Source organism: Procambarus clarkii, chromosome 64 (assembly GCF_040958095.1).
Source record: "Procambarus clarkii isolate CNS0578487 chromosome 64, FALCON_Pclarkii_2.0, whole genome shotgun sequence".
Taxonomy (NCBI): domain Eukaryota; kingdom Metazoa; phylum Arthropoda; class Malacostraca; order Decapoda; family Cambaridae; genus Procambarus; species Procambarus clarkii.
Window position 1 is genome coordinate 9,084,731 of NC_091213.1, and position 27,879 is coordinate 9,112,609.

A 27,879-nucleotide genomic window follows, 5' to 3' on the forward strand; every position below is an offset into this window, starting at 1 on the left:
AGAGAGAGAGAGAGAGAGAGAGAGAGAGAGAGAGAGAGAGAGAGAGAGAGAGAGAGAGAGAGAGAGAGAGAGAGAGAGAGAGAGAGAGACAGAGACAGAGAGGTCCTAACCAAGCAGGTGGAGGGGCAGGGCTCGGAGCGCGCTAATTGGTAACCCTAAACCCTCTACCCAATTTTACTTAAAAAAATCTGAGTCGTGTCTAACTATTTTTACCGTTTTCTTCATTTCCCGAAAGACAACGGAATAATATCCGAAATTGTTTACATATGATTTTATTTAGTTTACACGGAATAAATACAAATATTTAGCTGAAAAGACTTTTTTTATAATAAATTTACTCTTCGTTTGAAAGATATTTTTTTTCATTATGTAGGAAAATAAGATTGTCATTTTAATGTTCCTTTTTATATTCGTTCTTTAATATCTTTAATAATAATACATCTATTTTTAATGCCTGTCTGGCTCTGTCCTTTGTTGACACCTATGTTGCAAATTGCTTGTTTATATCACTGCAAGAACAATGGCAACGTCTGCAACAGCTACTGTGCCAATTACAGCACCTAATCTTTGCTATTTCCTTTTGTTCTTCCACTATTACTGTAACCATAAGTGATATTAACAGTGCCACCACTAATGTTACCACTATTTCTGCTAAAACAATTACCGACACTGTTACAACTACCAACACAACTACCACTGCTTGCCAAGTAATAAAGTCGTATTTCACTGTATTTTAGCTGCTTGCTTGCCAAGTAATAAAGTTGTTCCTTCACTGCATTTTAGTTGCTTGCTTGCCAAGTAATAAAGTTATTCCTTCACTGTATTTTAGTTGCTTGCTTGCCAAGTAATAAAGTTATTCCTTCACTGTATTTTAGCTGCTTGCTTGCCAAGTAATAAAGTTATTCCTTCCCTGTAAAGTTACTTGCTCGCATGCAAAGAAACTTCCCATCCTCCCTAAAAGGAACAATGCACAAAGAAGAACTGGAATCCAGGAGGGATCCATAATTCCAGAACAAGAGTAACATTACATGCGAATCTTGTTTTGAATCGTTGGAAAGCTTCTTACCTCCACATCAAGTTGGATTCCATGGAAAACTTTGCTAAGTCTCTGAACGACGAGGATTTCAATATATTTGCAAGAAATGACTCTGAATTAGTTATGCAAAGTCGAGGAGAAGTGAAAATGTAAGAGGAATTTTGGAAAATACTGAACCTAGAGAATTTAAGGTTTGGTAATATTCTATTGTTATTGGCAATTTCTTGTCAGTAAGGAAGCTGAATATTTTGCTGAGGTGGTCAATAGGTTCCACCAGGTGATGCCAGTGGTTATCTTGAGATGATTTCGGGGCTTTAGCGTCCCCGCGGCCCGGTTCTCGACCAGGCCTCCTTTTTGTTACCCCCCCCCCATCCAGGGAAGCAGCCCGTAGCAGCTGCCTAACTCCCAGGTACCTATTTATTGCTAGGTAACAGGGGGCATCAGGGTGAAATAAACATTTTGCCCATTTGTCTCCGCCTCCATCGGGGATCGAACCCGGACCCTCAGGACTACTAATCCGAAGCGGTCTCCACCCAGCTGTAAGGCGTGGTGAACACAGTGGTATCATTGAGGTATATAATGAAAGATTTTCTTTAGTTCAGATCTAAAATATCCATCTTGGTTAGTCATAAATCGAGTCATGGTTTCAATAACTCTCAACGGGTCATTAGCCCTTAAGCACCATTGAGCAAAAAAATACACAAAAACACTAAAATCCAAAATGTGTAACTAAGTAATTTATATTATGCACATTTTATTATAACAATTCAGAAAATTATATAACTAATAAACTCCCCAAACTCCTGTAAGAACTACAAGTAGTTGACTAACTGCTCGAAGAACTACAAATAGTTACCTCAAACTCCTTATTATAATGCAAATTATATGCCTCAGATTCCTACTTTGGAGATTGGAACGTCTAAATCCGGTTATCCCATAAACTTTTTTACAGAATTGCAGTAAAATTCTTTTGTAACTCTCAACCACCTTCTCTCTCTTTGTAGGTGTTGAGAGAGAGAGAGAGAGAGAGAGAGAGAGAGAGAGAGAGAGAGAGAGAGAGAGAGAGAGAGAGAGAGAGAGAGAGAGAGAGAGAGAGAGAGAGAGAGAGACAGACAAATCATAGACACAGAAAAAGACAGTGGAAAAAATACTGTACAAGTGATAAATCATTAAATGTTCAGAGGTGTGTGTTACCAGAGGTTCATGTCATTAATTAATGACTTACCTTGTAAAACCTCTGGGCTTTCCCCCTTCCCAACATTTCTCCTCCCTACCCCACCCCTCACTCTCCTCACTTCACACTCCAGGCACTCTCATCGTCTTAACCCCAAGCCTCACCCTCTCTTCTACGCTACATATATCTCTATTTCCTCCATTTTTCTGCCTCCATCTCTCTCTCATTTTCTCTGTTTCTCTCGCCCGCTAGAGTTAGACGCTGGTAGAGATATCGACCCTAAGGGAGATCTGGCAGTAGCAAGGGTTACAGGGCTAGGGTCCTCTGCTGCTTACACTGTGCTCTTTAAAGGCTATTAGGGCTCTCAGACCTCCAATTGAATGTGTGATCGAGTGAATGAATAACTGAATAACTTAGGAAATGATGGCGTGAGTGTGGAGACATGTAAATTTGATGAGTAGTCGATGAAATTACAGATTGAATGGACAAGCGAATGAAAGAATGTGTAATCGAACGCATTAATATACGAATGAGGAAGGTATGGAGAAAATGAGAGTTAGGGAGTGAGTCAGTGAGTTCCAGCACCTGAGTGCGAGTGAATGAGTGGTCGATTTAGCGAATGAGTAATTGAATCAGTGAATGAACTGTATCTTCAACTGGTATATATTGCCGATGAGGGTAAATTACTCACTCTCTATTACCATTCCTATCTCTCTCTTTCTTTCTCTCTCTCTCTCTCTCTCTCTCTCTCTCTCTCTCTCTCTCTCTCTCTCTCTCTCACACACAGACTCTTTCTCTCTCTTTCTCCCTCTTCTCCTTGCATCTCTCCACCCCCTGAAGGACTATGCGAAACATGACGATGCGTAAGCTTGGAGCCGTAATCCCACACTGACAATGGTCTTCCTGCTTGATCACAGCCTCGCCCGGTCCACTTGGCCGGAATATCAAACAGCGCTGCTTCAAGCGGCCCGTTTGAAGGTGCATATTACTTTTTAAAATCATTTGCATATATATTGATGTCATGAGCCCAGTGGTGGCAGCGTAGCGCCGCTCGGCTCCTGGGTGCTGACTACTCGCGGGAGATTGTGGGACAATGAGTTGAAAATATGGTTTGTTGTGTTTTCTGATGTGTTTGAAAATAAATAATAAAAAAAGATGGCCAAAGGTATTGCAGCAGCGTGAAACGCTACATCGTACAATGGTATACCTTGCTGCTACGTATATGTGTAAGTGTATGAGTATGGGTATGCCCCTACTACGCGGTAGGGGCCTCGTAGCCTGGTGGATAGCGCGCAGGACTCGTAATTCTGTGGCGCGGGTTCGATTCCCGCACGAGGCAGAAACAAATGGGCAAAGTTTCTTTCACCCTGAATGCCCCTGTTACCTAGCAGTAAATAGGTAACTGGGAGTTAGTCAGCTGTCACGGGCTGCTTCCTGGGGGTGGAGGCGTGGTCGAGGACCGGGCCGCGGGGACACTAAAGCCCCGAAATCATCTCAAGATAACCTCAAGATGTTTGTGCGCTATGTATAGATGAGTACATATGTATGGGCGAGTTTATGCGTGTACAAGTGTGCGTACTCACCTAGTTGTGTCTGCAGGATCGAGCATTGACTCTTGGATCCCGCCTTTCGAGCATCGGTTGTTTACAGCAATGACTCCGGTCCTATTTCCCTATCATACCTAGTTTTAAAATTATGAATAGTTTTGTGTTTACTAGTTGTGTTGTGTTTTTGCGGGGGTTGAGCTTTGCTCTTTCGGCCCGCCTCTCAACTGTCAATCAACTGTTTACTAACTACTTTTTTTTTTTTTTTTTTTTTTCCCCACACCACACACACACACACACCCCAGGAAGCAGCCCGTGACAGCTGACTAACTCCCAGGTACCTATTTACTGCTAGGTAACAGGGGCACTTAGGGTGAAAGAAACTTTGCCCATTTGTTTCTGCCTCGTGCGGGAATCGAACCCGCGCCACAGAATTACGAGTCCTGCGCGCTATCCACCAGGCTACGAGGCCCCTTTGTGTATGTGTGTGTGTGTGCGTGTGTTTACCTACACAGTGGTGCACATAGTGTCGAGCTTCAGCTCTTAAACCCATACTTTCAACCATCAATAGTCGAAGGAAATGAATTAACTTTAATAAATTCTCAAGTTTAGATGTAAATATATACATCAAATTGGTCAATATCTGAACGCAGCGCATCACGAGTCTGTATCTAAATAACACACTCACCCCACATATCTTGTGTACCCGGTATCAACCCCAAAAATTGCAATCTTGGTTCCATTTACCACTTTCTTCAGTGGAAAGTGGAAAGTGGTTCCATTCACCGTAAGCCACTTTCTCTCCACCAACCAGAAAGTGGTGTTGCGTCACAAAGTGAGTTATCTTGCACGCAAGGTCAATTCTCACTCACATAAATATAATCTCACCTCGTACTCAAGAAATTAAAGCTATCCTAGCCAGGAATTCATGAATCATTTTAAAGAGGGAGAAACCGAGGTCGTAGGTAGGGCATCGCAAGAAGGTAGTTATCGTACGCCGTGGACTAATTCGTCATACTCAGGCGGAATAAATCATCGTACACCTGCTGATGTTGTTGTACTCGGGGTGATAAATCCTTAGAGTGTATACTAACTAGAGGTTGCATGCAAGGTTAACACCCACAATGAAACAATAATGTTGCAATGAGGATTATCTGAGGTGCACTAAAATGCATCATAAATTAGGTTCTGTAACTTCATGCTGATAAGAGACAAAATTTATGGCTGTTAATTATATGTAGATATAGATACAGACGCAGCCAGCTGTGTATAGATGCAGTCATAGGTGCTGTGCATAGATACAATCATGTCAGGTGTGCATAGATACACACATAGCCAGCTGCATATAGATACAGTCATAGCCAGCTGTGTATAGATACAGACACTGCCAACTGTACATAGGAACAAATATAGCCAGCTGTGCATAGGAACAAACAAAGCCAACTATTTATAGATATAGCAGTAGACAACTGTTTATAGATATAGCAGTAGACCAACCGGGCTGTGGTGGGTATGTGGGCCTACTGGCCGCTCCAAGCAACAGCCTGGTGGACCAAACTCTCACAAGTCAAGCCTGGCCTCGGGCCGGGCTTGGGGAGTAGAAGAACTCCCAGAACCCCATCAACCAGGTATCATCCAGTAACACATGGTAATAATCAAAAGAACAACGAAACATGTTTTGTGTTTGTATATCCGATAAATTATTTATAAGAATGCTCATCTGATATGAGGCAGATAACAAAGACAGATAATAAACATATTCACTTGAATACTAAGCGGTAAAACAAGAGACTCACAGACTATGCAATATTTACTCACAGACTATGCAATATTTACTCACAGACTATGCAATATTTACTCACAGACTATGCAATATTTACTCACAGACTATGCAATATTTACTCACAGACTATGCAATATTTACTCACAGACTATGCAATATTTACTCACAGACTATGCAATATTTACTCACAGACTGTGCAATATTTACTCACAGGGATCAATACTCACCGAGAGGTGGACCTTGATCAGGGGTACATATACACCGGGAGTATTACTTGAGTCTTGAACTATGTTCAAGAGTCTGTTATACCTGCTGGTTGCTCAGTAACCTTTTCTGGTGGCCTTAATAACCATCCAGAGGATGATTGGCTATAAGCCCAACACTTAACCAAAATATTTAATATTTAAGAAGTATCTGATTTGCTTACACTGGTCTAACCACACCGAGCAGGCATGTAAAATACAAAATAAATACTTAATTGTTAGAAAAAAACAATTCATTTAATTGATTCATTTCTAAAATATATTATTAAATACAAATTTGAATTTTTCTTATTGAAAGCTTCACTAAACCGAAAACATCGATTGAATCCGACTCCAGAAATGCGAACGGCATAAAGTTGCTTCATAAACGCCTTTACAATCTTATCAACAGTGATTCCATCAATAGAGATCGAATACTTACTTCAAGACCCGTCTCGATAACCCACAATAATGCTTCCTCTAGCATCATAGGGATCATCATAGGAAAACGTTTATGTTACCTGAGGGTAAATTTTGCATCGAACCGAACTATAAATCGTGTATTAAAATAAATAATATATTGCCAAGTACACGGGAGTGTAAATCATCATTTACACAGGAGTGTAAACACTGCACTTGCAGCATAACCAGGTCGAACAAACACAAACAAAGGCTCCTTGCACAACTACACAAAAACATATGAAAATTAAAACCCTTCGCATGAAAAATTGTGTTTGTTCTAGCGCAGATACACTGCCTCGCGCATAAATCTTCCCACACTGTGATTTATCATGCAATAATGGATGAATTTGAGAGAGAGAGAGAGAGAGAGAGAGAGAGAGAGAGAGAGAGAGAGAGAGAGAGAGAGAGAGAGAGAGAGAGAGAGAGAGAGAGAGAGAGAGAGAGAGAGAGAGAACACAAAAATTGGACAATAACAAAAAAAAGAGCCTCTTTAAGAGGAAGGAGCTTCTCTTTAATAATCATAAATAAAGATAGTAAAGAATTAGCAATAACTTGCTTATTCATTAACAGAATGACAACAAAAATTCTGTAATGTAAATAATTATATATGCAGCAATGATTAAAAAAAACGCTCATCCAGTAATGCAAGTTAACCACAGTGAAAAGTGAAAAGTTAACAGTTAAGCGCATACTATATTATAACCTATTACATGACTAATTCTTTGTGGTAAAATAATAGAAATCAGAATTTGCAAAGCGTGTGGTTGTGATCTCACGTCATAGAGACCATTAGTGTGTTAAGGACCCAGTGAGAATGTACCAATTAATCATCAAGATCTGTACACAAACAGGTCGTTGTATCATGTAAATAAAGATAAAAATACATAGAAAGAACTTCTATGACTGTTCTTTGTGTTCTTTATCATTAAGAACTGCCATAGTTACGTGTGGCTTAAGAACACTCATGATTATGTGAGCCACGTTGCATTCAAGAACACAAGTGACTGTTCTTGACTATTCTTCACTCCCCTGTTTTACTCTAGACTTATTGAACAAGGTAATACCATAGGAGTTCTCGGTGGTACAATTAGGTTCATTCTCGACTCACAATCGGGAATCCCGGGTTGAAATCCCTGAAATGATTATATATATATTTCCTTTCACCTGACGCACCTGTTCACCTAGCAGTAAAGTAGGCACCCGGGAGTTGGTCAACTGTTTGGGGTTGCATCTTTGGGTGGATCAGTATAGTTCGACCTTAAAGGGGGCAGAGGTGACCTGACCTTGATGCAAGAGCCCCCCCGGGTTACAGGGGGGGTTACAGCCCCCCGGGTTACAGCCCCCCCATATTCACATAAGGGGGGCCTGTAACCCACGACAAAACCAATTAATTATGAATTACACCGCCCTGACCCATAAGGAGAGATCATGTAACATTTAAAATCAGCACGTAAGGTATTATGGGTGGGCGGTTAATGTGGTGATAACCCCCATTAACCTGTTCCCTTACAGCCCCTAACCTGTAAATCACCAAATTAAACTCTCGCAGAATAATTGCTGAGCGGTATTGGACTTGTTTTGCGAGGGGGGAGGGAGGTACTGGTTTGTTAAACGCTGCGTTATACGCGTCAGTTAACGATGCATTTATACTCTAGCTTGCTGTCAGCCGCGCGAATGACAGCAAGGTGGGATTCCTGGATATGTGTGTGTGTGTGTGTGTGTGTGTGTGTGTGTGTGTGTGTGTGACACGGTTGGGAGCGCGCGCGCACTCGCACCCGTGTATAGGTAGTCAGCATATCAATTAAATCACAAATATCCCTTGTGTCGTCACACTAGACGGTCGATCGGTAATTAAAATCTGGGGACGAGAGCTGGAGCACAACCTGGTCAGAACGGATTTGAGCGCAACAAATAGGTAAGCACACAGTCTGAAAACGCCCCCCCTCCACAAAGCATGACTTTCAGTCTTCATAAGCTAACTTTGCCAAACTTTACTTTACTAACTTTACTAAATCTAAAATTTAATGAATGACTCAAAGAACTTAGATTTATTTCATTTACAATTCATATAGAAAACGGATATATAAACAAATAAGAATTTTATTTTATTTGTTTTTTTTGCACAAAGAAACTCAACAATCAAGATTAAAAAAAATTAAAACAGAGATCAATAAGAACACAGAATTTGGAACACACGAGATTTCCATTAAACACCATCTCTCGATACCACACCCACACACACACACACACACACACACACAGAAACCTAAGTAAGGAGGCATTTAGGGCGCTTTACACTGCCTACGTAAGGCCAGTCTTAGAGTATGCCGCCTCATCATGGAGTCCCCATCTGAAGAAGCATATAATGAAACTGGAAAAGGTTCAGAGGTTTGCAACGAGACTCGTCCCAGAGCTACGAGGGATGGGGTATGAAGAGCGCCTGAGGGAACTGTGCCTTACGACACTAGAAAGAAGAAGGGAGAGGGGGGACATGATAGGAACGTATAAGATACTCAGAGGAATTGACAGAGTGGACATAGACGAAATGTTCACACGGAATAGTAACAGAACGAGAGGACATGGATGGAAGCTTGAAACTCAGATGAGTCACAGAGATGTTAGGAAGTTTTCTTTTAGCGTGAGAGTAGTGGGGAAATGGAATGCACTTCAGGAACAGGTTGTGGAAGCAAATACTATTCATAATTTTAAAACCAGGTATGATAGGGAAATAGGACAGGAGTCATTGCTGTAAACAACCGATGCTCGAAAGGCGGGATCCAAGAGTCAATGCTCGATCCTGCAGACACAACTAGGTGAGTACAACTAGGTGAGTACACACACACACACACGTGTTTGGCGAGCACACATCAACTGTCAACAACCACACACGTGTCGACCACCCGGCCACTACACAACCATGACATGATGATGCGTCACGCCAATATCTAGTTACGCAAGACGGATGACTGACGATCAGGTGTGTAATGACTCGCGGTGAGGTGCTCATTGCGTGACCGCACGCACTTACGCTCTCCTTCCCACACACACACACACCCCCACACACACTGCACCTGTCTCAATCTCCCCTTCTCCCTCACAGGATGAATCTATCACTAAAAACAAAGTTCTCAAAAAATATAGCCTCTTTACAGTCCCCAATTTCGCGCGTAATTCTTCTTTCCTCAGCGACTTGCACCTGGAGAATCTCACCTGAACTCCCCCTCACATAGTGCCCCAACTCTCCCGGATCTCCCCTTCACCTGAAGGGGGGATCAGCCCCCACCTCACCTGAAGACCCCTTGACCACCTGAAGATGCTAACATTTGAGAAGTTCTTCGGTTGCAGAGTTAAAAAACAACAGTAAATTACCCTCTAATCAGATGTCTATTGTTGAGCCCTTCTGTGCGAAGAGAAAAAGATATATTTATATAGACGAAGACTATGAGAATAATCCCATGGTGGAGATAGTATCATTCCCTCCCAGGCCCGAGCTCTTCAATAAACAAATCCACAAGGGCCGTGACGAGGATTCGAACCTGCGTCCAGGAGCATCCCAGACACTGCCTTAAATTGTTCATTTGATGCATCACGTTAGTGTGATCTCTGTGTGTGAGCTCTCCAATATTTAATTTAAACATTTACATTTAGAGAAGAGTAACTCTTACACATCCAGACTAACAAGAGACACTAAGAGTTGATATAAATACAGAACACAGTTGTGACCTTAGCGTGATCAGATAACCTTTCCTTGCTCCGAGTGTGATATATTCCACGGAGAAATTATACATCACCTGCCATGTACTCGCTGCCTTATGCATTATACCACACGCGAGAGACAGACAGAGGATGTAGGTATATATATATATATATATATATATATATATATATATATATATATATATATATATATATATATATATATATATATATATATATTATATATATATATATAGTTTTCAGTTGCAAATAGTCCTGGGGACCATTCAGGCTTGTTCGCAAATATATATATATATATATGTATATATATATATATATATATATATATATATATATATATATATATATATATATATATATATATATATATATATACAGAGAGAGAGAGAGAGAGAGAGAGAGAGAGAGAGAGAGAGAGAGAGAGAGAGAGAGAGAGAGAGAGAGAGAGAGAGAGAGAGAGAGAGAGAGGAGAGAGAGAGAGAGAGTCCGACAGATAGACAGATAAACAGACATGGAGAAAAAGAGAGAGAGAGAGAGAACCAGACAGAGAGTTAATTCTTTATAACATAGTTTTAAACTCTAAAATATAATTCAAGACTTGAAACAAACTTTTAGACTTGGAAACCAAATGAGAAGAAAGAGAGAGAAGGAGGGAGGGAGTGAAGAGAGATGAATGAGAAAGATATATGGACATGACTGAATGAGTGAATTAGTAAAAAAAAGAGATAAGTAACATACCAGAAGTGAATGAAGGGTTGAATAAAGGACAACGATGACTAAAAGTAGTGTAAGAGAATGAGGAAGTAAGCGAGTGACAACGAGGGAAGAGGAGAGGGAGAGATAAGATGATGTATGATGAGAATATAAGAAGATCCACTTCTCACCACCCCACAAAGAAAGATCATATGTTGTTGAATGATGAAATGTGTGGTGGGAGTCTTTTTGAGCCGTCCCAAGACGCTGTGTCCAGGTGAGCCAGGGAGGGAGACGAGAGAAGGTGGGAGGAGGAGAAGAGTTTCGAGGAACAGGAGGGAAAGGTGGAAGAGGGGCTCTCACGTTGATTGTGGAAGGGTACTGTGTTGTGGAATTACTTTCCTCCCTTCCTTGAACCCTCTACCTCCACCCACCCCTTTACCAACAGACAGACATATGACTGAATCACCTCACTGGATCCTAAATCTGCCCATTTATATAATTTCGCAATTAGCTTTATTTACATATTATAGGTAAATATAGTACTTATAGGTAAATATAGTAATCCGATAGATATTTCTATATATTATAAAACGTTAAGTGCCATTACCAATATGTTCAAATTCCCGTATATGAAAACATAGAAAACGTAATATGTGCACCACAGAAAACGTTAATTAAAGGCATTAAAAAAACAGGTAGAGTACACCCCGAAAAATATAAAAACTTAATTTTTTAGGAAAATGCTGATTTTTATGCTAAAAGTTTTAAGGAAAAGTACCAAAAATGGACTCTATTTGTGCCATATTTAAAGTGACTATACCCAGGTGTCGTCCGCGCTCCTATTAATGAGGAAACTGATCTATCGACTGATCTATCGAGTGGACTAATCCATTGTCTATACGAAGGAGCGTCTATTCTTGTCAGATGGAGAAGACAGAATGAATGAAATAAGGAAGGTTGAGATAAAGATAGATATAAAAGAGCACAATAATAAATGAAACTCCACAAGGTCTATTGGCGCATGCGAGGCAGCTGCTATCCACCCAGATAGAAAAAGAGAAGTCGAGTGATTTCTCACTCGAGTGACGCAACACCAGTCGAGTGATTTCCCGCCAAACACACACCGAAACTACGACGTTGGTGCAACGTTCGAACAAGTTTTAACACCTCCTAACCAGTTATAACAACCAATATAGCAGGTTGTAACAACGTTCTAATACGTCATAAACACGTTAAGCCAAGATGTAACAACTTTATTACAAGTTATAACAAGCGGAAAATAGAGACAGTTTCGGTTTGTGTTTCCAGGGTTCTGTCTTGCTTGTGGTTAGCTTCCAACTACCTCTTCCTCTGAACATAATTTTTATTTTGAGATATATACAAGAGTAGTTGCATTCTTGTACAGCCACTAGTACGCGTAGCGTTTCGGGCAGGTCCCTGGAATACGATCCCCGCTGCGAAGAATCTTTGTTACAACCAAGTACACATTTTACTGTTGAGTTAAACAGGCTGCAGTTAAGGATTGGCGCCCAGTAAATCCTCCCCGACCAGGATACGAACCCATGACAAAGCGCTCGCGGAACGCCAGGCGAGTGTCTTACCACTACACCACGGAGACTGGCATTGGGGAAACATAATTGTCACATACAAAATTATCACGGAATTGACAAGCCGGACACAAACAGATGATTTGGAATGGGTGGTACACGAAGATGGACACACATATGGAAACTAACACTGTAAATTAATAAATGAGACATTAGAAATTTCTTTTCCAGAGGGAGAGAAGTAAACAAATGGAATGCACTCAGTAAGTGAAGTAGTGGAGCCATGTATTCACAGCTTCAAACAGACAAGACAGCCAAATATATCCTGGAACTTGAGCAACAGTCGATTAAAGGGTAAAAAGCGGGCCAAGAGTAACGAAACACCACCCCAAATGCACAGTTAAGGGAGTAAGCAAACAAATCCACGCCCCACCCTAGAAGCAAGGAAGGTACACAATGAAGGGAAACTACCTCCATGTAATCTGGGAGTGGATATAACACTGAACCTAACTCAGGAGCAGGTATTGATTGGATAACATCAGCAGCATACTCTACAATGGCAAGTCAGAGCATCGTTCAGGAACCTAAATATGGAGGCATTTCAATCATTGTACATCACCTACGTGAGACCATTCTTTGAGTATTGCGGCTACATCTTGGAGCCCTCGTCACACAAAAATAATAATAATACAGAAAAAAAGGTTCAGAGGTTTGCAACGAGGTTCGTCCTGGAAATACTAGGGCTGGGTTATGGAGAAAGACTGGAAGAACTAGACCTGCCATCATTAGAGAAAAGGAGACAGAGAAGACATGATCGAGACATACAATTTCTTTATGGGATGGACAAAGCGGGAATAAGTGATGTGAAAAATTAATACAAATGGAACAAGAGGGTTTGAAGCTTGAGAACCACAAGTCACAGATATGTGAGAGCTTTCTTTTAGCGGAAGAGAAACCAATGGGGAAATAGAATGAGCTAAATTAACAGGTTGTAGTCGCGAACTCTATTCATAATGTCCAAAAATAGATATGATAGAGGAACAGGGAAAGAGTTATTGCACTTGACCACCAACGAATAAAAAGGCGGGTATAAGAGCTAAAGCTCTATCCTGCGGGAACAAATAGGCGAGTCCACACTCGTGAAACCCTTTGAGCCCAAGTATTATATAATTTTGTCTGGGTTATCAAAGTTATTATCCCTTAAGAGGGACTTAACTTCTCTAATACTTCTCTTCTCCTGCTAAACTTACTGGTGGCGTAGTGTAAGGCTTACTGGTGCCCCAGTTTAGGGCTTACTGGTGGTCCAGTGTAGGACTTACTGATGGCCCAGTTTAGGGCTTACGGTTGCCCAGTGTAAGGCTTACGGTGTCCCAGTAAAGGGCTTACTGGTGGCATTGTATAGGGCTTACTAATCACAAAAAAACAGCCGTCCCGGGCCAGAGCGTTGAGGAGGCCAGCAGGAAACAGCCGTCCTGGGCCAGAGCGTTGAGGAGGCCAGCAGGAAACAGCCGTCCTGGGCCAGAGCGTTGAGGAGGCCAGCAGGAAACAGCCGTCCTGGGCCAGAGCGTTGAGGAGGCCAGCAGGAAACAGCCGTCCTGGGCCAGAGCGTTGAGGAGGCCAGCAGGAAACAGCCGTCCCGGGCCAGAGTGTTGAGGAGGCCAGCAGGAAACAGCCGTCCCGGGCCAGAGTGTTGAGGAGGCCAGCAGGAAACAGCCGTCCCGGGCCAGAGTGTTGAGGAGGCCAGCAGGAAACAGCCGTCCCGGGCCAGAGCGTTGAGGAGGCCAGCAGGAAACAGCCGTCCCGGGCCAGAGCGTTGAGGAGGCCAGCAGGAAACAGCCGTCCCGGGCCAGAGCGTTGAGGAGGCCAGCAGGAAACAGCCGTCCCGGGCCAGAGCGTTGAGGAGGCCAGCAGGAAACAGCCGTCCCGGGCCAGAGTGTTGAGGAGGCCAGCAGGAAACAGCCGTCCCGGGCCAAAACACTAAACATTCTTGCCTCGCTCGTCTGCCAGTTACCTGTCACATTGGCTCAGCGCCTGCGGTAGATGGAGCGTAAATGTTCTCACTTGTTGCCGAGCTCTGAACAGGTAGAGTGCTTTGTAATCACTGTACTCTCATTGCGCCTCTCTCTCTAATCCACTTCTCTTTTTTCCATTTTCTTTCCTTCCTCCTCCTCCTCCTTCTCCTCGTCCTTCTTTACGTCTCTCTCTACTTTCCTCTCTACCATATTTCACCGTTAGCTCACAGGTATGAGAGCCCTAACCTAACCGAACCATTTGGGCTGGACGGTAGTGCGACGGTCTCGCTTCATGCAGGTCAGCGTTCAGTCCCCGACCGTCCAAGTGTTTGGGCACCATTCCTTAACCCCCCACCCTGTCCCATCCCAAATCTTTATCCTGGCCTCTTCCAAGTGCTATATAGTCGTAATGACTTGACGCTTTCCCCTGAGAGGTCCCCTTCTCTTCCCTAGGACAGCAAGTCCCCGGCTCAAAAGTGTTAACAGTACGGACATTAGAGTGCAAAAGCGTGTTTGAGTTTTTTTTTTAAACCAGTGTGAGAGGTGGTGAATAAGTATGTTGGTATGGGGGGGGGGGGGCTGGCTGGTAGTTGGGGGGGGGGGTTAAGGGTGGGGGAGGGGGAGAAAAAACATGTGAAGGGTGAAGACAAGGAGAGGAGGCATGAGAAGGGGTTTCAGAAACGTTTGAGGACGCTTGCGACTTTCACCAGAGGGTAAACGTTCTTTCCCTCCCCGGCCCCCCTACCCTTCCTCCCACCCGCTTATATTTTATCATAAAACACCCTTTGAAACGCTCTCGCCTCCTATTCTCTCACGAGTTTCATTTTTTTTTCAGCCGCCTCAGTGTCTTCCCCCTGGGGAGTGTAATGGAGGTCAATGTTTACATATTTTTTTACCGCCGAGTCGCAGAGGGGAAGAGAGAGAGAGAGAGAGAGAGAGAGAGAGAGAGAGAGAGAGAGAGAGAGAGAGAGAGAGAGAGAGAGAGAGAGAGAGAGAGAGAGAGAGAAAGAGAGAGAATACGATACTCAGAGGCCACAGAGACGTGTTAGTACCACCAGTATAGTCCGTTCGGAGGCGCAAGAGCTGGAAAGATCAGTTTAAAGCTCACTGTAGATGAACTCGGCTCCCGTACTTAAAAAATATTCGTAGAGACCAAAACTATGAGTGCCTCGGCTGTCAGGAATAGTACGCCAAACACAGCCCCTTAAATTCTTCCCCGAAGTTATCGCCAGTTTTATCCATTGGTAGGTCTCTTAATGCTTCATAATCCCCCAATAATACCTTTGATTTCAGTGAAATCATCTGAAATCTCTAATCCCATGTAAGCTAACTCACACAGACAATGTCACGGACTCTCTCTCTCTCTCTCTCTCTCTCTCTCTCTCTCTCTCTCTCTCTCTCTCTCTCTCTCTCTCTCTCTCTCTCTCTCTCTCTCTCTCCTTGATGTGGTCTTAGGCAATTTCTCTATTTGTTACTTTTAGTTATTCCTTGTCTGGGTGTTCCTTCTTTTCCCCATGGTGGCGCTTGCATTGATTTGATGTTGGGCTTCATGCGAATCATGAAGTCCAACGCAACTTCATGCCAATCCCCTTTTGGGGAGGAGGGGGAGAGGGGAAGGGTAATTGAGACAATCACAAGTACTGACTGACCAATCAGTAAGTATACTTTAGCTCCGGACATAGTTTAGATGTAAAGTAAACTCACTGTACATATACCGAGAAGCGGAGTATACCTCTTGGTGTATATATATATATATATATACATATACATATATCCCTGCTCTTGACTACTTGTATGACAAATGCCTGAAGAATATAAACACTGAAATGAGCTGGCCCAGGTGTGGGAGAAGCACTCTAGAGTAAGACACGGGTCAATGAGACTTGTAGGATGGAATTATCAAAGACGAAATTTAATGTCATTTAACCAGAGGAGGACGACCCATTTTTTATTTAATAATTGATGCCAATCGCTGAGATGAGAGGGCTCCCAGGCACAGGAAGGCTGTGAGTGATCTTCAGGATATTGGAGGCAGACTCGGGCGCGATATACGAGCTTTTCGACATAAAGGTGATCACCCAGAGTTGATTTTAAAGAAATTGGCAAAAGAAGTATTATATTGGAATTATATCTGATTAAATTCCAAATGCCTCAAAGATAGAAGGAATGAAGATCAGACAAATGGCTGTAAAGAGCAAGATTCAGTAAGACCTGGAAGAGAAGAACTACAAGTGAAGCGTGAGGAAGCGTGTCAAGGGCCGCTGTGAGTGCCCCTCATTTATTCCATATATTGTGATATAAAGGTTATTGATGAATAGTAAGAATTAAGCACGCAACGAACTCAACTTTCGGGAAACACCACAGCTGATGGATACACAGACACAAGCCGAGGTGTCTACTACCCCCAGCTGTAATTATATATGAGGGTTACCTGGCGGTGCCTGGGTCAACCCTAAAAGGTTGCACCATTAAAGTCACCCTGAATTACACCCTGAATGCCAGAATGCAAATCTTTCATCAGAACACGCGTCCTGATTATTATTAACAAATGATGAAAGTTTAATTCGGCTGCCATCATTTCGTCTCCACCGACCATACGGGAGGGGGGTCGTCATTGAAGCAGACCTCCATAAAGTAGGGCAATGGGGCCGACCCCGACCTGCCCATTATACTTCCCCTAATCCCCCCCACTCACTGTGTAAAGTTGGGTGAGGCTAGCCACAAGCGTCTCTCATCAATCCTTAGACAATATATATATATATATATATTATATATATATATATGGGCAGCTGGGCAACATCCAGCTAGTCCACAGACGAGCGGCCCACAGTCACAGCCGGAGAGCCACAGACACAGCCAGAGAGCCACAGACACAGCCGAGGGGCCCACATACACAGCCAGAAGGAGCACAGACACAGCCAGAAGGGGCACAGACACAGCTGAAGAGCCACAGACACAGCCGAGGGGCCCACATACACAGGCAGAGGGCCACAGAAACAGCCGGAGAGCCACAGACACAGCCGGAGAGCCACAGACACAGCCGAAGGGTCCACAGACACAGCCGGAGAGCCACAGACACAGCCGAGGGGGCCACAGACACAGCCGAGGGGGCCACAGACACAGCCGAAGGGTCCACAGACACAGCCAGCCAGAGGCTTCCTTCCGGACCGCTCGGCGTCTCATTCATTCATTCATCTCTCATCTAGACTGAGAGCCGTAAGAGAGCTCCCTCAAGACCATGTTAGTCAACCAGGTTAAAATATTCATCTTTCCTTTGTCTTGCAACTGTGAACTCAACAAACAGATGTGTGTGTTTTGCCTGTGGCTTGATGTACATATGGGTGATATGTACATCACCCATATGTACATATGGGTGATGTACACCCATATGTACATCACCCATACATGTTTTTTCTTGCTGTCTGTATTTCCATGTCAATTCTTTGTAGATTTAGTTAGGACTTTGAAAACAATGTTTTGACTAAAGTTTCTGCCATATAAGTGAACCTTTTAAAGTTGAAAGATCAGAGGTTATTTTGAGCTCTTAGCACTTAGAACGTGGATTGGCTGGTACGATTTCCTGACAATTCGGGGAAAGAGTGGAACAATCCCCTGCCAATACAACGAAGGATTGGTACAATCGCATGGCAATACAGCGAAAGATTTACTGGTAACTTACCTCCTCTCTCCTCCCCCTCTTCCCCATCAGAGTGGGCTGGAGGAGACATATAGCAGTCGTTTGCAACTGTTAGAGTTTCTCGGTTCATTTGTGCTCGCTTGGCGGATCATTGCTTATGGGTTATCTTAAGGTTATCTTAAGATGATTTCGGGGCTTTTAGTGTCCCCGCGGCCCGGTCCTCGACCAGGCCTCCACCCCCAGGAAACAGCCCGTGACAGCTGACTAACACCCAGGTATCTATTTTACTGCTAGGTAACAGGGGCATAGGGTGAAAGAAACTCTGCCCATTGTTTCTCGCTGGCGCCTGGGATCGAACCCAGGACCACAGAATCACAAGTCCAGCGTGCTGTCCGCTCGGCCGACCGGGTTATCAGAGACAAAACTGAACAAGAAAAATACTTGAGACAAAGTGTAAAAAAAGACATTATTCAAACCCCTATTTAATTGTGGACAATATTTTCATAATTATTATTTATATAATTAACATTTATCGATCGAAACTTATTTTTCTAGCGATATTAAAGAATCTATTTTTGAATTATTTAATACAAACAGAAACATAGACACTATGTCCTTCACTGATGTGTTTAAAACTACTTTTTTGTTATTTGTGATATGGGTATCTACTTAAATTTACGAAGCACAAATACACATGTTATATACATTCTCATATATACTTGTTTATACATATATAAATGATAAAAAAGATCAGAAACACCGATGCCAAATCAATGGGAAAGACCTGAGAGTAGTGGATTTGACTTGAGTGCGCTTCTGCACTCAAAATATGCTCTTCATCTAAAGCAATGTGAGCAGAGTGCCTCCGACGAGGAGCTCATCTTGAGCTCAAAAGCGCACTCAAAGTCTCCTCCGTTCAGATGTAGTTATTTGGCACATATATGAAAATGCACATATATATACACATGTGAATATGCACATATTTACTTACTAATAAGAATATACGTTTAAAAATACCCAAATAAATAATAATAATAATAATAATAATAATAATAATAATAAAACACGAACAAAGACAATCTAGCAAATACAGCATGAGGGGCACACCTAATAAAGATGTAAATATATGCTAATTACAACAGGAAACTGTGCAGCTCATTCGGCGCCTTAAGTGATAAAAATCATACATGACTTATACATATTGTAACGATTGTATACATTGTGAGGTTTCGTAAATAATATTAGAACTTTGAGGCCATACACAATTAGAAGATGTTGACATGTTGACTTAGACATAGAAAAAGGTAAAATATGCAGTAATTATATATATATATATATATATATATATATATATATATATATATATATATATATATATATATATATATATGTTGTACCTAGTAGCCAGAACGTCGTACTCGGCCTGCTATGCAAGGCCCGATTTGCCTAATAAGCCAAGTTTTCCTAAATTAATATATTTTCTCTAATTTTTTTCTTATGAAATGATAAAGCTACCCATTTCATTACGTATGAGGTCAATTTTTTTATTGGAGTTAAAATTAACGTAGATATATGACCGAACCTAACCAACCCTACCTAACCTAACCTAACCTATCTTTATAGGTTAGGTCGCCGAAAAAGTTAGGTTAGGTTAGGTGTGGTAGGTTAGGTAGTCGAAAAACAATTAATTCATGAAAATTTGGCTTATTAGGCAAATTGGGCCTTGCATAGTAGGCTGAGAAGTGCGTTCTGGCTACTAGGTACGACATTATATATATATATATATATATATATATATATATATATATATATATATATATATATATATATATATATATATACACACTTATTTAAGTCGACACTATTAACCTCTGGAGGGTTATTAAAGACACCACAAGTGCTTATACTGACCAACCAGAAATTTACTTTAATCCACAGCTCAAAACTAAAGCAAAGACATAGCTTTATGTCTGGAGCATAGACATAGCTCAAGACCAAAACAAACTCTCAGTGTATATACACCGAGCAGCGGGGTATAATATCTTATATATTATAATACCTCTACGTATAATATCACCTCCGTAAAGAGAATCTTACCCCACGGGGCGAGTCTGGCGTAATTCACAAAATACGCAATTTTATGAGTCGGATTCTGAGCATTATTCCTAAAAAATCGAAACAGTTGTGGGTGGTGAAAATAAATATATAAAATTTTTTTTAATACAAAATGTATATTCCATACACTGATCTAGTAAGTTTAGAATTCTTAATTCAATATCTACGAGGCAATCTTAAGATGTTCTAAGTTGGTGAGTCTAGGGTGATACTTGAGTTCAAGTGCCTCTCAGTTGTCAAGTTCTCAGTCATTAGTTATAAAGAGTTATCTCGCAATATAAGCCAGGGATAAGAATTCCATTAGAAAAGTTTAGAAACTGACTTAGAAGCTTAGAATGCTTAGAGCATGTTAGAAGCTACTTATCTTTGGAGAGTAACTCGTTCAAGCTACCTCAGAACTTGCTTCACTACGTTTTCTGTGGAACTCATTTGTAAACACACGCTGGCAAAGATGCGGTCTATCGAAAACGGAGCAAGAGTGTGTGAGCTGAATTAAATGACAGATATGCAAATTTCTTCTTTTTGGGCACAAATCCAGCCTATTTTGTAGGCGTTTATTGTATTATATTCGTTTTGTGGATATTGTTGGATCAACGAGTTATATTCTGTGTTGTGATTCTCGAATTTGTTTGATGTTTACGTGATATTATAATTTAAATAGCGAATATACATAAACTATTTTTCATTATTTTAAATGCTTTTCCTGAGAGGTGAAATGCCATAGTTAATACGGCCGTTTACCCATATGTTATTACATATTTGTATTACTTAATAACCTAAATAATATATTTTTGTACGCGATGTCCGGTATTTTTTTTAATATATCATATATACATTTAAATCTGAGTTATTGATACCCCTTATTGCCTGCTGCAGGAGAGGCTGCATTCTTTTGGTATTCCCTGTCTCCTAACATATATTGTGTGCTTTATGTGTGTTTTAACATTTTTACACATTACACATACATACAGTCTGGCTATCAAAAGGATAGCCAGATAGCCAGTCAGTCAGGAGCACAGTCACCAGCCATCCTTGCCATGAATCAGTTAGTCATACAGTTAGTATGCCAGGCAGCAGCCATAAGGGAAGACAGTCAGCAGTTATCTAGACAGAAAAGCAATCACCAGCAAGCCAGGAAGACAGGCAGTCTACCAGTCTATTCAGAGAGCCAACATGTTGCGACTTGAGAATGGTCCAGGACGGACCGAAACGTCGTCGTCCCTTCAACTTCTAGTGTGTGGTCTGGTCAACAGCCAACATGTTAAAGAACCAGCCGACCATCCAGCAACCATCCACGCTGCTGTCAGCCAATAGACAGTATCCATCGAGCACGTCAAAACAGACCGACAGACGGACGGAGTGGTACACACAGAGGTCAACTAATGGACGGACTCCAAAACCGGACATAAAACACAAATAAGCTTTTTTTTAAAAAAATACTACATAAACACCAGTTTAAAAATCCATGCAACTTCTGCCGGGATGGAGAGTTTGGAGATAAAATATTCTCGAAAGTATAAAAAAAAAATTAGTTTTTTGTTATAATTTTTCCTCTCTTATCAATAAAGCATTTTCTGCACCTGTTCAGGGGTGAAGGTGGGAACGTTTTGGTACTCAGAGGAGAGAGAGGAGAGTAGAAGGTTAGAAGAGGGGAAGTAAATAGGGAAGAATAGGTCTATCCATAGGAAAGAGTTTGCTTCAAGACCGTTGAAAGATAAGTCCCTTGCAGATAAGGAAAGGAATTGGTCTTATGTTGGGATGTCATTTCTTTTAAGGGGTAGGGGGTTGGGGGGGAGGGAAAGGGAGGGGGGAGGGGGGGGGAAGGGGGGGTTAGCCATGAGGTGGGTGAGCATCAGGGGGTCAATTCGAAATGGAGGTGTCAACCCTACAAGAAAAATCAACTTAAAGATAATACAAAAAATCAGTTTTAAGATGGAGACGAACAACCCAAGGGGGCCAGCTTCACCCTCGTGGGGTAGGGAGGTGTGCCAGGGTAAGACCCTAGGGCAAGAGGGGTCAACATGATGGGGAGGAAGGGAGGATAAGGGGAGAATGAGGGGAGAGAGGAGGGGTTAAGGGGGAGGGGAGAGAGGGGGGAAGAGAGGGTTGTACCATGCGCCAGCCGTCAGTGTCTCGCCAGACGGCCTGCTGAGAGGTTGGGTGCAGTGTCTCTCTCATTGCCTGGTACCCCAGTGTATAACATTAACTCTAAACCTACTAACCGGCATATCGGTGTCGCCCGCTGTACCATACAGTGGTCGCTTAACCAGTGCTCGACGCTTGTACAACATTTCCTCCTCTGTACCGGCCTCTTCTACACTACACTAATCATTTCCTGTATCACTGTACAGCGCTTCGTCCATACTGTACCGGCGTCTGATTCTTAACTGTAACTTTGTACCCACTTAAGAAGTGTACCGATCCACCCGCCTTCATGTGAAGAACCTTGTGTGTATGTGTATGTGTATGGGTGTAAGAGTGTGTATGAGTGTGTATGGGAAGTGTTACATATTTGTGTTTAAACAATATTAATGAAAATATAAACTAAAAGTAAAAAAAAACATAATCATGTTAATTTAATAAACAAAATTGAAAAACAATGTCTCGGCAAATATACATAAGATGAACAAGATATCTATACACCAATTTAATGAAAAGGAACAAGAGTTATACATAGTTATACACCTTGTATATAGATATGTATAACTTTTACATAGAACAAGAGTTATATATATACCCTGTGTACTTGTTAAATTAAAAACATACAACTAGCAGTACAAAAAAAGTAGGGAACAAACAAGAAACTGGAAATAGACAATAAACAAGAAACTGGAAGTAGACAATAAACAAGAAACTGGAAGTAGACAATAAACAAGAAACTGGAAGTAGACAATAAACAAGAAACTGGAAGTAGACAATAAACAAGAAACTGGAAATAGACAATAAACAATAAACTGGAAGTAGACAATAAACAAGAAACTGGAAGTAGACAATAAACAGCAAAGAAACAACATCAAAGAAAAACACCAAACAAGGTGTTAAGAACAAACATACCAAGGATCCAAGAAGCACACACAAGCAAACAATGAACAAACAACAGCAAACAAACTGATCGAGGCACTGGAATCAATTAGGTAAGTGCTTGACATGTTGCCAGTCTCATAATATGTATAAATATACATGAATGTATGACAAACTGGTTGTATTAATCATCGAATATGTATTATGCTAATTTTTCGAAACATGAATCTTGGTATTATACACTTGGGCGTCAATACATTACATTTTGGAATGTATACCATTATGTATAACCATTATCTATATAAATCATACACGATTTTACACAATATTATGTTATATACTTATTTTTTTAAACAATCACTAGAAATATTTTCAGGTTTGCAAACCAGAACTGCACATTTTTTCTATCGTTATGTATAGCAATGAGGGGAGTCTGTATTTTTATTAAATAATATTGCTAGTTTCTAGTCATACATTTACATGTTATTTTTGAATGGTTGAAGTGACAGTACGAGATTGACTTGTTACTAAAATTCATTCCATAATTTTTGCATATTTTTTGCGTATTTCGGGGAAGGTAAGATGGTGGAAATTGCGATGTTCGTGCAGAATGAACATCTATCTGATAGAATTGTCCCACCTCTTGTATGAGAGTGTGTTCTTGAGGAAGGGGACTCGCAGAGAAGCTAAAAGAGGGGGCAGGAGGATTTGCAGTTTCTGAACGTTGTAGAATTACCTGAATTTGCAGGCGATGAGTCACAATAACGTGGCTAAAGTAAGTTGACCAGACCACAGACTAGAAGGTGAAGGGGCGACGACGTTTCGGTCCGTCCTGGACAATTCGTGGTCCGTCCTGGACCATCCTGGACCACTCTCAAGTCAATCGACTTGAGAGTGGTCCAGGACGGACCGAAACGTCGTCGTCCCTTCACCTTCTAGTGTGTGGTCTGGTCAACTTACTTGAATTTACCCGAGGGGGTCACTAACACTAGTGGCCTTGACCAGGACAAGAAGCTAGCGGCTTGTCGACGATCCCCCCCCCCAAATTTGCATTGATGATCTTTACTAGTTGGACTTTAAAATTTAACAGATTTTTGGCATTCACGGCTTCGGCAGGTAGGCGGTTCCATGGGTTTATAACCCTGTGGATGAAAAAGTATCTCCTGTGCTCTGTCCTACATTGTGGCTGGTAGAGCTTGAAACCGTTGCTCCCAACCATTTGGGCTGGGCGGTTGAGCGACGGCCTCGCTTCGTGCAGGTCGGCGTTCAATCCTCAACCTCCAAGTGGTTGGGCACCATTCCTTCCCCTTGTCCCATCCCAAATCCTTATCTTAACCCCTTCCAAGTGCTATATAATCGCAATGGCTTGGCCCTTTTCCCCCTGATAATTCCCTCCCCTTCCTTGTTTGTGTTACATCAAACCTGTTGAAGAAATTGTCCGGATCAACATCTTCCAAATAGTTCAGTAGTTTAAAAATATCAGTGAGATCCGCCCTGTCATATATACACACCCCAGCCTCCTCTCTTGTGTGTTGCAGAGTCCAATGGATTGGAATATGTCCCATATGTACTTATTTATAAGCCAAATAGTGACTATAAGCAATAAGTCATACATGTGCTATCTTGTGCGAGAGCGGGTTGCAAAGTCCGCATGTACGGAATTGAGTACGTCAACTCTGCTTATCACTAAATGCGCTGCTCTATCTTCACTTTGGTGGTTGTGGCGTGTCAAACAATCCTTAACATCTAGGTGATGCGCTGCCCTTCGTCAACAAGCTACTTACCCAGCTCATTTGGCTCTAATATTTGTCACATATATTGTGACGGAACATTTCCGTCAACACCCATTCGTAACATGGCAATAGACGGGTTGTATATGTCTGTGTTTATTTTTGTCTTACGACCGGGCGAAGTGTTTAGAGCTTCCGTGAGAGAGCCACCAGATCTAGAATAACACAACCTTGCCACCGTAGTCCAAGAGAGAGAATAATTTATGGTTCATTGTTGTAATTTGTAATTTAAATAATAATCTACATGAGCATTGGGGCCCTGATATTAACATCATGATGTCACCGATCACTCCTGTGGAACAGGAATAGCCCCATAACACTACCCTGGGGTACACTTACACAGGCAGGGGTCCCATAACACTACCCTGGGGTACACTCACACACGCAGGGTCCCATAACACTACCCTGGGGTACACTTACACAGGCAGGGGTCCCATAACACTACCCTGGGGTACACTTACACAGGCAGGGGTCCCATAACACTACCCTGGGGTACACTTACACAGGCAGGGGTCCCATAACACTACCCTGGGGTACACTCACACACGCAGGGTCCCATAACACTACCCTGGGGTACACTTACACAGGCAGGGGTCCCATAACACTACCCTGGGGTACACTTACACAGGCAGGGTCCCATAACACTACCCTGGGGTACACTTACACAGGCAGGGTCCCATAACACTACCCTGGGGTAGTGTGATGGGACCACACACAAGAAGATGAAGAGACGACGATCTTTCAGTCCGTCCAGGACCATTCTCAAGTCGATTATCAAGTCACAATCGACTGATTGTTGGTCCAGGACGGACCGAAACGTCGTCGTCTCCTCATCTTCTAGTATGTGGTCTGGTCATCATATCATCAGCAACGTTATTTTGACTCATCGTCTGCATATATCCTCTCCACAGAAGAGGATCTTCATCCATTTTGCGGTCAACTTTTACTGCGGGTTTGATGTGATTTTGTCTATAAAAGCAAAGTGTTTTTTGAAAAATACCTTGATTAAACCTACTAGTTTCTAAAAAGAATTTTGTTCAATTATCTTTTCAACGGGGGAAGGTAAGGATATTGGGTTAAGTATATGTTTTGTAAAATTGCATATATTCTTTCGTATTAATAATTCATATGAATATTTTACAAATGCATAAATACCAGCAAATATATGGTATTATACAAAGAAAATATAATATGTTTTAAAAATAATATATACGACTATTCAGAATAACATACATCGTTATACAAAGCAGTGTATTTACGATAATATATATATTATATATATATATATATATATATATATATATATATATATATATATATATATATATATATATATATATATATACATAAGAAATATTGAGAAGATTTGAGTTAGAATCATTAATCTTACCCTTTCGGTCATATTCAACAACATATATCTTTAAAAGTATACACGTCACAAAAATACACATAATATATATGCGTTCTATATCATTCTATATCTATATGCAAGCTGTATCATTCATATCACTTGAAACGCATACTGGATAAATTATACATTATATTAATTTATAATATTTCAGGGGTGGAATATAATATAGGTCACTTTACCTAATTTATTATATTATGAATGACTGCATTATGCATCATACAGCCTCCAGTGGGGCTGTATAATACAAGCACGTGTTTGTATTATGCAAAAAAAACAAGTGCTTGGGGTCTACAGATCTTTGTGTTATACAGTGTATGTATTCATTTATGTTGGGAAATATAATAGAATGTCTGTCTGAGGCCAGACGTTCGGGGCTAGCCTCCCTCAGCTACGCACGATGATTGCTGAGGTGCAATGCCCAAATTGGGGGAGACTGGGTTTGGCTTAATTTCTCCAATTAAAATGTGGCAGAATCCCATAGCGACCCCCATGAAACTGGAAGCGAGTTTTGATTTGCGTCGACCCACTAAAATGTAAATCTACTCATCATAGTTTTCCTGTAGTTAGCTGGAGAAATGTGAATGACGTTTTAAAGACGTCAACCCAAGCAGTGCTGGCTACCCAATCTAGTATATATTTAAAAAAATATATACAAATATTGATTATAAAGCAGAAGAACGACTAAACTATAGCAAAGACGATAACTTAGACTGCGTCTGTACAATAAATTATTTCGAGTAAGACAGCTTCAATCTGGCTCAAGTCTTTCAGGTCTCTCCCGAGTGTGATAACTTGACCCCTGCAGGCGATAACTCAAGTCTAGCCGGCGATAACTCAAGTCTAGCATGCAATAATAGTGTGCATGATAACTTTACCCCCTGGAGGCGATAGCCAAGTCGCTCGGGTACCGTAACTTAGTGTGTCAAGTTCGATAATTTAATTTCATGAAGATGATAATTTAAAGTTCGTAAAAATCTATTTGGTGGGGAATTGACTATTGACTCTAATCTTATCACTCCCTTTGTTTTGGTTAGCTTTATCGAGTAGGTTGTTATCTATGCTGTAATGAAAATATACCTTGCTCCAATATTTTTCTCATATCAATAAATTAATAAGTTAGTGTGTATCTCCCTGAGGCTGGGGCTTGGGGCTAGTCTCACATAAATTTTCATAGTAAATACTTTTGGGTACATGCCCAACATGGGTGGGTTGGGGTTGGCATCAGGGAATTAATGCCACTTTACAGTGCCAAAGTTTGCCTGTAACTGTATGTTCGTGACATCACTAACACCAGGTCCACTACTACCATACCTCCTCCCATTTCTCCATTCGTTCTACCATTTCTCCATGCCTCCTCCCATCTCTCCATACCTACCATCTCGAGAGTAATCACCTTTTTGGAACGTGGCAACCTATTGCTTTTAACCCTTAACAGTTTCCCTATCTCTCCTTAAGCATTATGCATCTCCACTAACCATTACCTGTCCCTCATATACTCACTATTACCTATCTCCACTAGCTCTATTAAACATTACCTATAGCCTTAATAAACCACTAATCATTTCCTATCCCCACATATCCCAACTAATCATTACCTATCCTCCTAACAATTTACAATCCCCCATCATCCACCTAGCCACCAAAGTGGAGCGCCACTGTGTCCCTCCCCTCCCCCCTGCCCATACCTCACAA

The 27,879-nt window shown here is 41.5% G+C and overlaps 2 protein-coding genes across 3 annotated transcripts in view; one reads left to right on the top strand and one right to left on the bottom strand.

Moving 5' to 3' along the window:
- The window catches only part of LOC123769092 (uncharacterized), a 306,856-nt gene that overhangs the window by 44,135 nt on the left and 234,842 nt on the right, over positions 1-27,879 (bottom strand). The window lies entirely within an intron of this gene.
- The window catches only part of LOC123768985 (lachesin), a 99,664-nt gene continuing 93,904 nt past the window's right edge, over positions 22,120-27,879 (top strand). For both annotated transcript variants that reach the window (XM_069309171.1, XM_045759905.2), the window contains exon 1: positions 22,120-23,099. The gene's annotated coding sequence lies outside the window, so the exon portion shown is untranslated. The remainder of the gene's footprint in view (positions 23,100-27,879) is intronic.